Here is a 9280-nt window from a genome sequence, read left to right on the forward strand (position 1 = left end):
GTAACAACAGAGAAGAAAAAAGATATATACCATCAAATATGCTGAAAAATATATTTTATAACTTACAAAAGCAGTTTATTACAGTTTCTGACAGTTGAAAAAATAGTTAAATATTTAAAAATACGACTATTAGAATAGCAGTTGTACACATTAGAAAATGTACATGTAAATAAAAAGCTCTTGGCTCGAGTGTAACGATGCGCACGTGCACGTCAATAGCGACTATGTGACACGCGTGCATGCAACGGTCACTGCTTCGTATTGGGTGACACAAATAGCATGTATGTGCCCAAAATCCAATATAATATAAAAGTAAGATGAATGCTTATAAAGGGTGCAAAAATAAAAAAAAAAAACAAAAAAACAAAAAAAAAACTCATAGCCTTTCAATGCGAGACAAAGTATAATTGAAAAAAATAACAATGCGCACGGTAAAGTAGTTTTAGAAAGTAGTTGACAGACAGATATTTTTTTATTTGTTGCAAATCTTATTTTCATTTCTAAAGCTCCGTTAATGTTTTTCTTTTGTTTTTTAATAATGCTACTTTTTTATATTTATTTATCACATATCTTTTTATATTGATTGACATGACGCATTTTAAATTGGTTTTCATGCCATGGCTTAAAAAAAAAAAAATTATTTAATTAAAAAATATCACTTCAATCATTATGAAAGTAATGTAATATGTAAGTATAAATAAATTTGGTGGTGTTCTTTGATTTGTATTTCTTGTCAAGTAGTTCCCGAGTTCCCTCTTTAAGTCTTTCTTAAATAAATTTGGTGGTGGCCTGGTGGGGAATTTTTTTTTTTTTTTTTTTTTTTTTTTTCCTATGATGGCTTGTCACCTTCGGAAAGGAGCCAGACATTTACATAAGAGGAGGCCAAACAAAAAAAATATATATTAAAATATAAATACAATTTTTTTCTTAAGTCCAAATGGAGCAGACATTTGGATGAGAGGGGCCAAATAAAAAGTCTATTATAATTTGTGGTCAAAATATAAATACAAATTTGTCTTAAGACTAATTTTTCTTGGGTCTTTTTTTTTTTCAAATGCACTGGGGCCATGCCCCTACCTGCCACCCCCAATTTCGTCCCTGGTCACCTTCTTATCTTTTTCATCATTGAGAGTTTCAAACAGATATTCAACTCAAGCCTATAGTCCACAGGAATAGTCAAACCTAAGCCTAGAAATCTTTGATAAGAAATTTCTCGAGTATTCTGTCCGAATTTATCTAATGTTAGTGGGGTCGGAACAAAGGTTTTCGTCATTTACTTTTTATTTTAATTAAATATTTTAAGTTATATGCCTCATTTATTAAGAAAGAGCTAATTTAACCTATATAAAAAAGAAAAGGAAAAAGAAAGAGCTAATTTAGACCCGCACGTGAGAAATTTTTGTAACAATTGATAATTTAATAAATAATTTAGGCACATTGACCACGAAGTCCATGAACCAAATAAAACGCAAGTAGAAAAAGCGTCATGTCGAAGAATTTGAGGAATTTACATTCAAACTTTCAAACGCTAGCTCGCTCATGCATGGTAGCGAACTAGCGACGTAAACAAGAATAATTCAGACAATACAAAGCTATCAAAGCTCAAGCGGATCTAGATGATGATGAAAATTATTTCATAAAAATTTAAGTTTTTTCTAATTTGAATATTTAAAATTTTTATTTTTATTTTTTTAATTATTCTTAGTTTTATATTGAAAAGTTATGAGTTTTTAGTGTGCTTTATAAGCATTTATATTGCTCTTATACTAGATAGAATTTTGAGTATACATGGGCTAATTGTGTCACCCAGTCGCACGCATGCGTGTCGCTTTGACGCTTCAGACGCACTTAGCACGTGCGCATCGTCGCACACGAGTTTACTTGTGTATTTTTCTAATGTGCACAACTAATTTTCTAACAGTAATATTTTTAAATACTTAACTGTTTTCTCAACCTTCAAAAACTATATTTTTTAACTGTTTTTTCAATAGTCAGAAACTGTAATAAACTGCTATAAACTGTTTCTGTAATTTATATAAAAATATATATATTTTTTCCTACATATTGAGTTAATCTTTTTCCTTATCTTCTTCTTCTTCTCTGTTGTTACAAAAATTTTTATTCAGAGTAGTGTTCAGAATTTGCAATTTGCACATTACATTAGGGCAGTATTGTATCATGAGGACAAAATTGTTGTATTTCCTTTTGCAAAACTTATTGTTTAAGTGGGAGGCAATATTTGTCTAAGAGAAAAATTAATATTCGTCTTACTGTCAAAAAATTCAATAATTTTTCGTATAATTTTTATTATTACTTTCTTCGATTTCTGTAATTTCACATCTTTATTTCTAACCGATGATATAGATTGTAGATGGCGTGCTTTCGTTATCATTTACCTTATCATAATTAATTTATTTATTTATTTTAAACAGATTAATTGTACGAATTTTAAAAATTATCCCTCGACCATGTGCCAAAACAGGCAGACTCCTCTCCTATTAACGGGGGAGGGATAGTAATATGATGGCAAATTTGGACTGATCTCCATCCATAGGAAACGGTGTACAACCATACTTCTAATCATGTACCATCATATGTTTTTTTTGCAATGTCGTCACAATCTACAATGAGAAATGATTCATACACTCATTTCTCACAACAGCCCCACAACAAGCTGACGTGGCTGGTAATATTTTATTATTATTTCTGTTTTCTTTTTGTAAAAAAATAATAAAATATTACCAGCCATGTTAGTTTGTTGTGGGGCTGTTGTGAGAAATGAGTGTATGGATCATTTCTCATCTACAATTGAGTTTGCAATATCCTCATTTCACACGAATGTAAGATATTATCTCCTTATATGGCCTTTATATCACATATTATGGTGTTTATTATATTGTTAATAAATAAATATAATATACGGTATTACGGTTATGGTAATTTCTATTAATTTAGATTACCGGAATAAAATCGTTTAATTGATTTTAAAATCAATTATTAATATTGTTTTCTTGATGGGAGAAACAATACGGTGTTTACCATAATTGAGGGTCCCCGATCTAACCTATAAATAAGCAGCCTGTGTACACCATTAATACGGCAATACAGTAAGGCATATGTTAGAATATCCCTCAAATAATATGTTTTGTTCTTCAGATCTTTGTGGAAACGCTTAAGCAAATATGACTAGAGGTAAGCCTATATCCTTATCTTTTATTTTCCGCTACGCATATTAGTTGAACATAATATGTTTATTTGTTCTAACATATGGTATCAAAGCAACCTCTATGCTATTTTGCACAGCATTAAGTTTTTGTTGAATCAATAATTTCTATGAACATAGTATGTTGTTTATTGTTCACGTACAGTCGTTAAACATTATTTTGTGAACATAGTTTTCTTTTTTCTGTGAACATAGTATCTTGTTTATTGTTCACGTACGGTCGTTAGACATTATTTTGTGAACATAGTTTTCTTTTAATCATATTTACTGTTCACATATGGTTGACAAAACATTTGGATTTAAGGGGTATTTTTTTTGTTTATATTGTAAAGCTTTTCACTCTCTAAGAGATTGTTTATATTGTAATTTATAGTGAATATTGTTTTGCCTTGAGATATGAAGAGCATTTGCAGAACATTCTAGGACCCATCGCAAAACCTATCTTGAACACATTGTGAACTAACCCGAAAAATTGCAGCAACACGCACCAGCCGTGAAGCCTCCACCGACAATTGCTCGATCTCTTCATTACCTAACAAGGCCACTGCATGCCGACCATATTTTTAATGATAATTACATCAGGATTACACGTATGAACATTATAAAGAATTTTATTAAATGTTCATGAATTGCAGCATGATTATTATGATTTTGGGAGAACCACAACATCTTGATTTTATAATAATTGCATAAAGATCATACGCATGAACTTCATATAGAAAAATTAACATTATCTTGTAATTAATTCATAAATTTAATTACTTATCCTCACATGAAAGTTTTTATTTCTATGACTTAATTAGAATAAGATAACAAATTCAGTATTAAAAGTAAAATTTCTCTTGGTTGCCCACAGGTACGGCGAATTTTATTTATTAATATTTAAATGTGCTTTTAGTCTTATTAATAAAGAATAAATTTCATGCATGATGCAGCCTTTGCCCACAGGTAAGTTCAAATTTACTATTTAAATTGGCATTGGCTAATTTAAAATAAAGTTACTTCATAGCATTAAAGTATTATTTTGTTTATTTTTCTTGGTCATTGCAGCTATTCTCATTACTCTACTTTTGTAGTTTTATGTTCCAATACTTTATGGTAATATTTTTTTGGCAGGAAAAATATTAATTTGCTTTTTCGCTTCAGGTGTTAGAAATTTGGCGCTTCATGTGTGCAAACCACCTACTCTCACAGAATTAAATACGTCATATGAGATTATTAAGCATGAACGGTGAGAGTGATTTAATCACCTAAGTTTCATGAAATCTCATGTCACCAACGTCATCAGGAATTTATTCTTGAATGTTTTAGGGTCAAAGTTTTATAAAGGTTGTTTATGAACATTTAGTTAGTTCAACCAATACTTGGCCAACACCCTAATAGAAAAAGCTTTAAAGACAAATTTTTTACAGTTTCTAAAGTGTTTCTAATCCCGTTATGGGAATTAAGGATATTATAGCTTAGTTTAAGTCCCTAAAGGTTGAAATTTTTTGAATCATTATTAGTCTATTTCATTTTTGAATTCTCTCTTCTAAATGTAGAATTTTATCTTGTAACACACGTAAGGATAATTGGTCAGTAAATAAACTTCTAACCATGTATGTTCAAAAATATGAGAGAATCCATAAAGTGTTCACATGGTTACTCATGTTAAGGGAAAGATCAATAAATGCAATCATGCCCAACAGTTAAAGCATGAAAATAAGGTGCCAATAAAGTATTATGGCAATCAAGATACCTATTTCTCCTGCAATAAGGAAAATTAATGGCATATAAAGAAAGATTGCATAAAGATAATCTCATATATCTAGTATGTCGTGCATCTCTTTTAGTGACTCATTCAAATATGTTGTGGATTGATTATGGTTTAACAATCCACATTGTCAACAAATGTAGAACACGTGTTTTTTTTTTTTTTTTTTTTAATTGGAGGTTGTTGGGATCTATAGGTTATTTTTTAAAATTCAGTTATATTTTTTACCTCAAAAATGATTTATATTCCATAATCTTTTAGAAATTTATTTTCTAGTTTGGTTTGTTAAAAAATTTCAATTTTATTTTAAACTTGAAATTTTTCTTATTTTGGGTGGAATATTGATTGAGGGTCTATTTAAATTCTATTTAAAATTGACCTATATCCCAACTTTTGAAACAAAATTATTTCTGCATATTGATGTTGACATAAAGTGGAGTCTTTGTGAATTTTAAAAAAATGCTCTTATTATGGCATTGGCGATTGAAATATATCTCCATACAGAAAATAAAAGCCAATAAATAATAATTTACTGACTTTGGTACTTGTGTAGACTGCATAAGGGAAAACATACCAACGAGACCACTAAAGGTGCCGAAGAGAGCCTTTTGAAATTCTTGAGATCATGTACATTGAAAGGTGTTGACCTTGTCATACCCATTGCTTAAATGGTCAGAGATACTTTTATCTCTTTTAGTGATGACCATATAAGGTTTATGTATCTCTGTCTTCTAAATGATTAAGTCTGAGGTATTGAAGGCTTTCAATACCTATAAGGAAGAAGAAGAGAAACAACATGAAGATTATAAGATCTGATATAGGCAAAGAGTATTATGGTAAGTACACACAAAAGGGAAATGATTAGTAATACTGATCTTCTATTACCTTTATAGAGTAAAGTTTTGAAGACCGTTGTGTATATGTTAAATAGGATTCCATTTAAGGTTGTCCTTAAGATACCTTTTATGAAATAGATGGAAGCCAAGTTTAAATTATTTACACATGGGTTTGCCTTACTAAAGAGAGGATTTACAATCCTCGCTTGAGGAAATTAGATTCAATGACAACCAGCGGATCATTTACAAGCTATACAATAAACTCTAAGAGGTTTTTATGTTTTATTATCCGTCATATAATCCTAAAGTTGTTGATTGTAAAATTTCTAGAGGATGTTGAACCTAGTGGGAGTGTTTATCCTCAAAGGTTTTACTTAGAGGAAATACGAGAGTTGACTAAGGCTCCTTCATATGAAGGATGTTTGATTGTACTTATGGAAAATTAAATTGATTACCCTGAGCTACAATCAGTTTTAGAATTGTCAACTCATGAAGAATAGGTTCAGTTTGAATCTACTTAGACTTTGCAAAATGCAGAGGAAGTAAAATTAAAAAAATCCTATAGAATAAGGAGATCAACAATTCTTAGTGATTATGTTGTATAACTCTCAAAGTCTGATGTTGACGTTGGACGTAAAAATGATCCAAAATTGTTTTCACATGCTATGAGTGGAGAAAACTCCACATTTTTGTTCAATGCCACGAAGTAAGAAATAAATCCATGGCTCAAAAGTCAAGCTAGACTCGTAGCCAATGGTTTTACTCATAAGGAATGCATTGATTATCATGAAACATTTTCTCCAGTGCCTAACAATTATTTATTAAGATAATTATAGCATTAGTAGCTCATTTTGACCTAGAGCTACATCAAATGGATGTGAGAACAACTTTCCTGAATGGAGATCTTAAGTAAGAGGTTTACATGAAACGAACAAAATGTTTTATAAATAACAGTAAGAATGCTTGCAAATTAAAGAATTCTATTTATGGGCTGTGACAGATCTCTCATCGGTGATATACTTTTTACAAGGTTATTGCTTAATTGTTTATTGAAAACCTTGTTAATTAGTATATATACCTTAAGGTCAGTGGGAGTACAGTAATCTTTCTAAACCCATATGTAGATATTATTTTTGGCAAATGGTGATTTGGGTTTGCTACATAAAGTTCATTTCACAAAACTTTGAAATGAAGGATTTAGGTGAAACCTCTTATGTCTTTTGACATAGAGATTCACTAAGACACAAAGAATATTAACACAATTGTCTCAGAAGGCCTACATTAAAAAAAGTTTTGGGAAGATTTAGAATGAAGGATTTTGCACATTTAGTAGCAATTAAGAGGGACCAATTCAATACAGAGAAATGTCCCAAAATGTATTGGAACAAGGGCAGATGAAAAGTTCTTTGCAACCAAAATTTAAAAAATTGCAATGTACCCCCTTGAAGTTCCAAAAATTTACAATTCAAGCATTCTGTCACCCTTAGCAGTTAAAACCCGACGGAGAAGTTAACACGTGCGTGTCATGTGCCATGTTCGAAGATAACGTCCCATTTATACCCTTGTTTTAGCACGTTAAATTACCTTAATGCCCTTGAAAAACAACACATGCCTTTTACGTTAAAAAAAAAAAAACACTAAAAGCCACAACCTTCGAGAACACTTTTGTTGTCTTCAAGTTGACAAGGTCACGGTCTGAGCTGTTAGGGTTTCTTCGAAAAGAAACCAACCCATGGAATCTTCCACTGAAATCAGCACCTTCGGGTCCACGCAGCGCAGCAGGGCCACATCTTCAATTGAGCGAATTTGTTTTTGTGAGCAGCCGATGATGGTGAAAACTGCCCACACCATCAAAAGTTTCTATAGGAGATTTGTGAGTTGTAAAAATTGAAAGGTAAGTTAGTGACTCGATTGTTTTTGTTCTTGTATTTTTGTGGTGAGTATATAATGATTATTGGTTGTTTGTGTTCGATTCTAATGTGGGTCTGTATTTCTTGGTCACCGTACATCAATGGTTGTTGGTTGTTGGTGTTCGATTCTTAGGTTGGGTCTCTACTTCCGTGTTTAAGGCCTTACAGCTTGACTCGTTTCTTGCATGAAAAGCATTTTGTAACCTAAAATTTACTGAGTAATGCGTTGATGAATATTAGGTTTTATTTTTCTTTTCTTGTTGTCATTTAGAAAATAGGTTGAATGTTCTTCTACCAAATTAATTAACTAAATCAAATTCTTAAAGAATGTACATTGTCACATCACTCCAAAAAACAATGGAAATCCTATAAGTGGTTTTGTGTATACATCATGCTTAAGTTTCCCATATTCCAAAATAATAATGAGAATCTTCTCATGAGTTGAAACCTGCACAAATTGAAGAACATATAATTCCTTGGGATTTAATGTGAGAAACTCAGTAAATAAGTTGAAACCCAGTATAGATTAAGCTACTGTTAATGCATTCCTGATCTTTTGAATAATGGTCTCAAATTGTGTAGGTTAAGCTATCTATGATTTCTCTACCTTCTTCGTGAAGTTGTTGAGGAGCTGCATAAAACTCACTCTTATTGAATAATGGTCTCAAATTGTTGTGGTGATTAATCCTTGTTATTGGTTTTACAGATTAACTGTGATTGTGGGTTCTTTGAATGGCTTGATCCTGAGTTGTGTCAATATGGTATGAGGGTGGCAAGACAATTGCGGCGGAGGCACGAAGTGTTGGTAGCAGAAGCAAAGCGATGTGAAAGCATGGTTGCAGATGAAGTTGGGAAGGTAAAAGCTGAAATGGGACAGAGATTGGGCAGCTCAAGGCATTAATTGAGAAACGGTCTAAGCAACTGAAGTCAGAAGTGGAGATTGAGGAGGTCAAAGTCCACACAGTGAAGAAGAAGTACCAGAAAGTCCTTGTCTATTCATCGATCTTTTGCGCACTTTCACTGTTTTTGTTTAGATACACTTACAAAGGGATGCACAATGGCAAAGTCTGTTGTATGTCATTGCCTTGAATCATCCATATGTACTGGTTTAGTACTTTTGTGTTTGTAATGAAGTCTATGATGTACCCCATGTTTTGTAATGAATGTTTATGTAACCCATGTTTTGAAGCTACTGTTATTATTGTGGGGTAAAAGACAATGTGTTCAATGTGATGTATTGTAATGAATTGGAGAATGTGTACTCCACTTTTGTTAATATTCTTGTTAATGTGGTGTTAATATCCTTTGTGTTATAAGGTCAATGGTTGCAGCCTGTGTAAATTCAATAAAAAATATGGGTAAAAATATGGATTTGGTCAAGCTAAAGATGGTCGTTTTGACATCTTATTGTTTAAGCATGACCATATTTATGAATATTGACCATAACTTCCTTAAATGACACAAACTGAACATTAGTATGGTTGTCTAGTAGATGTTTTCATGATTGTTTGTTTGAGACATAAAAGAAGATAAGTATAGGGTTAAATACAATGATGGA

The sequence above is a fragment of the Alnus glutinosa genome, chromosome 1 (assembly GCF_958979055.1).
Source record: "Alnus glutinosa chromosome 1, dhAlnGlut1.1, whole genome shotgun sequence".
Taxonomy (NCBI): Eukaryota; Viridiplantae; Streptophyta; class Magnoliopsida; order Fagales; family Betulaceae; genus Alnus; species Alnus glutinosa.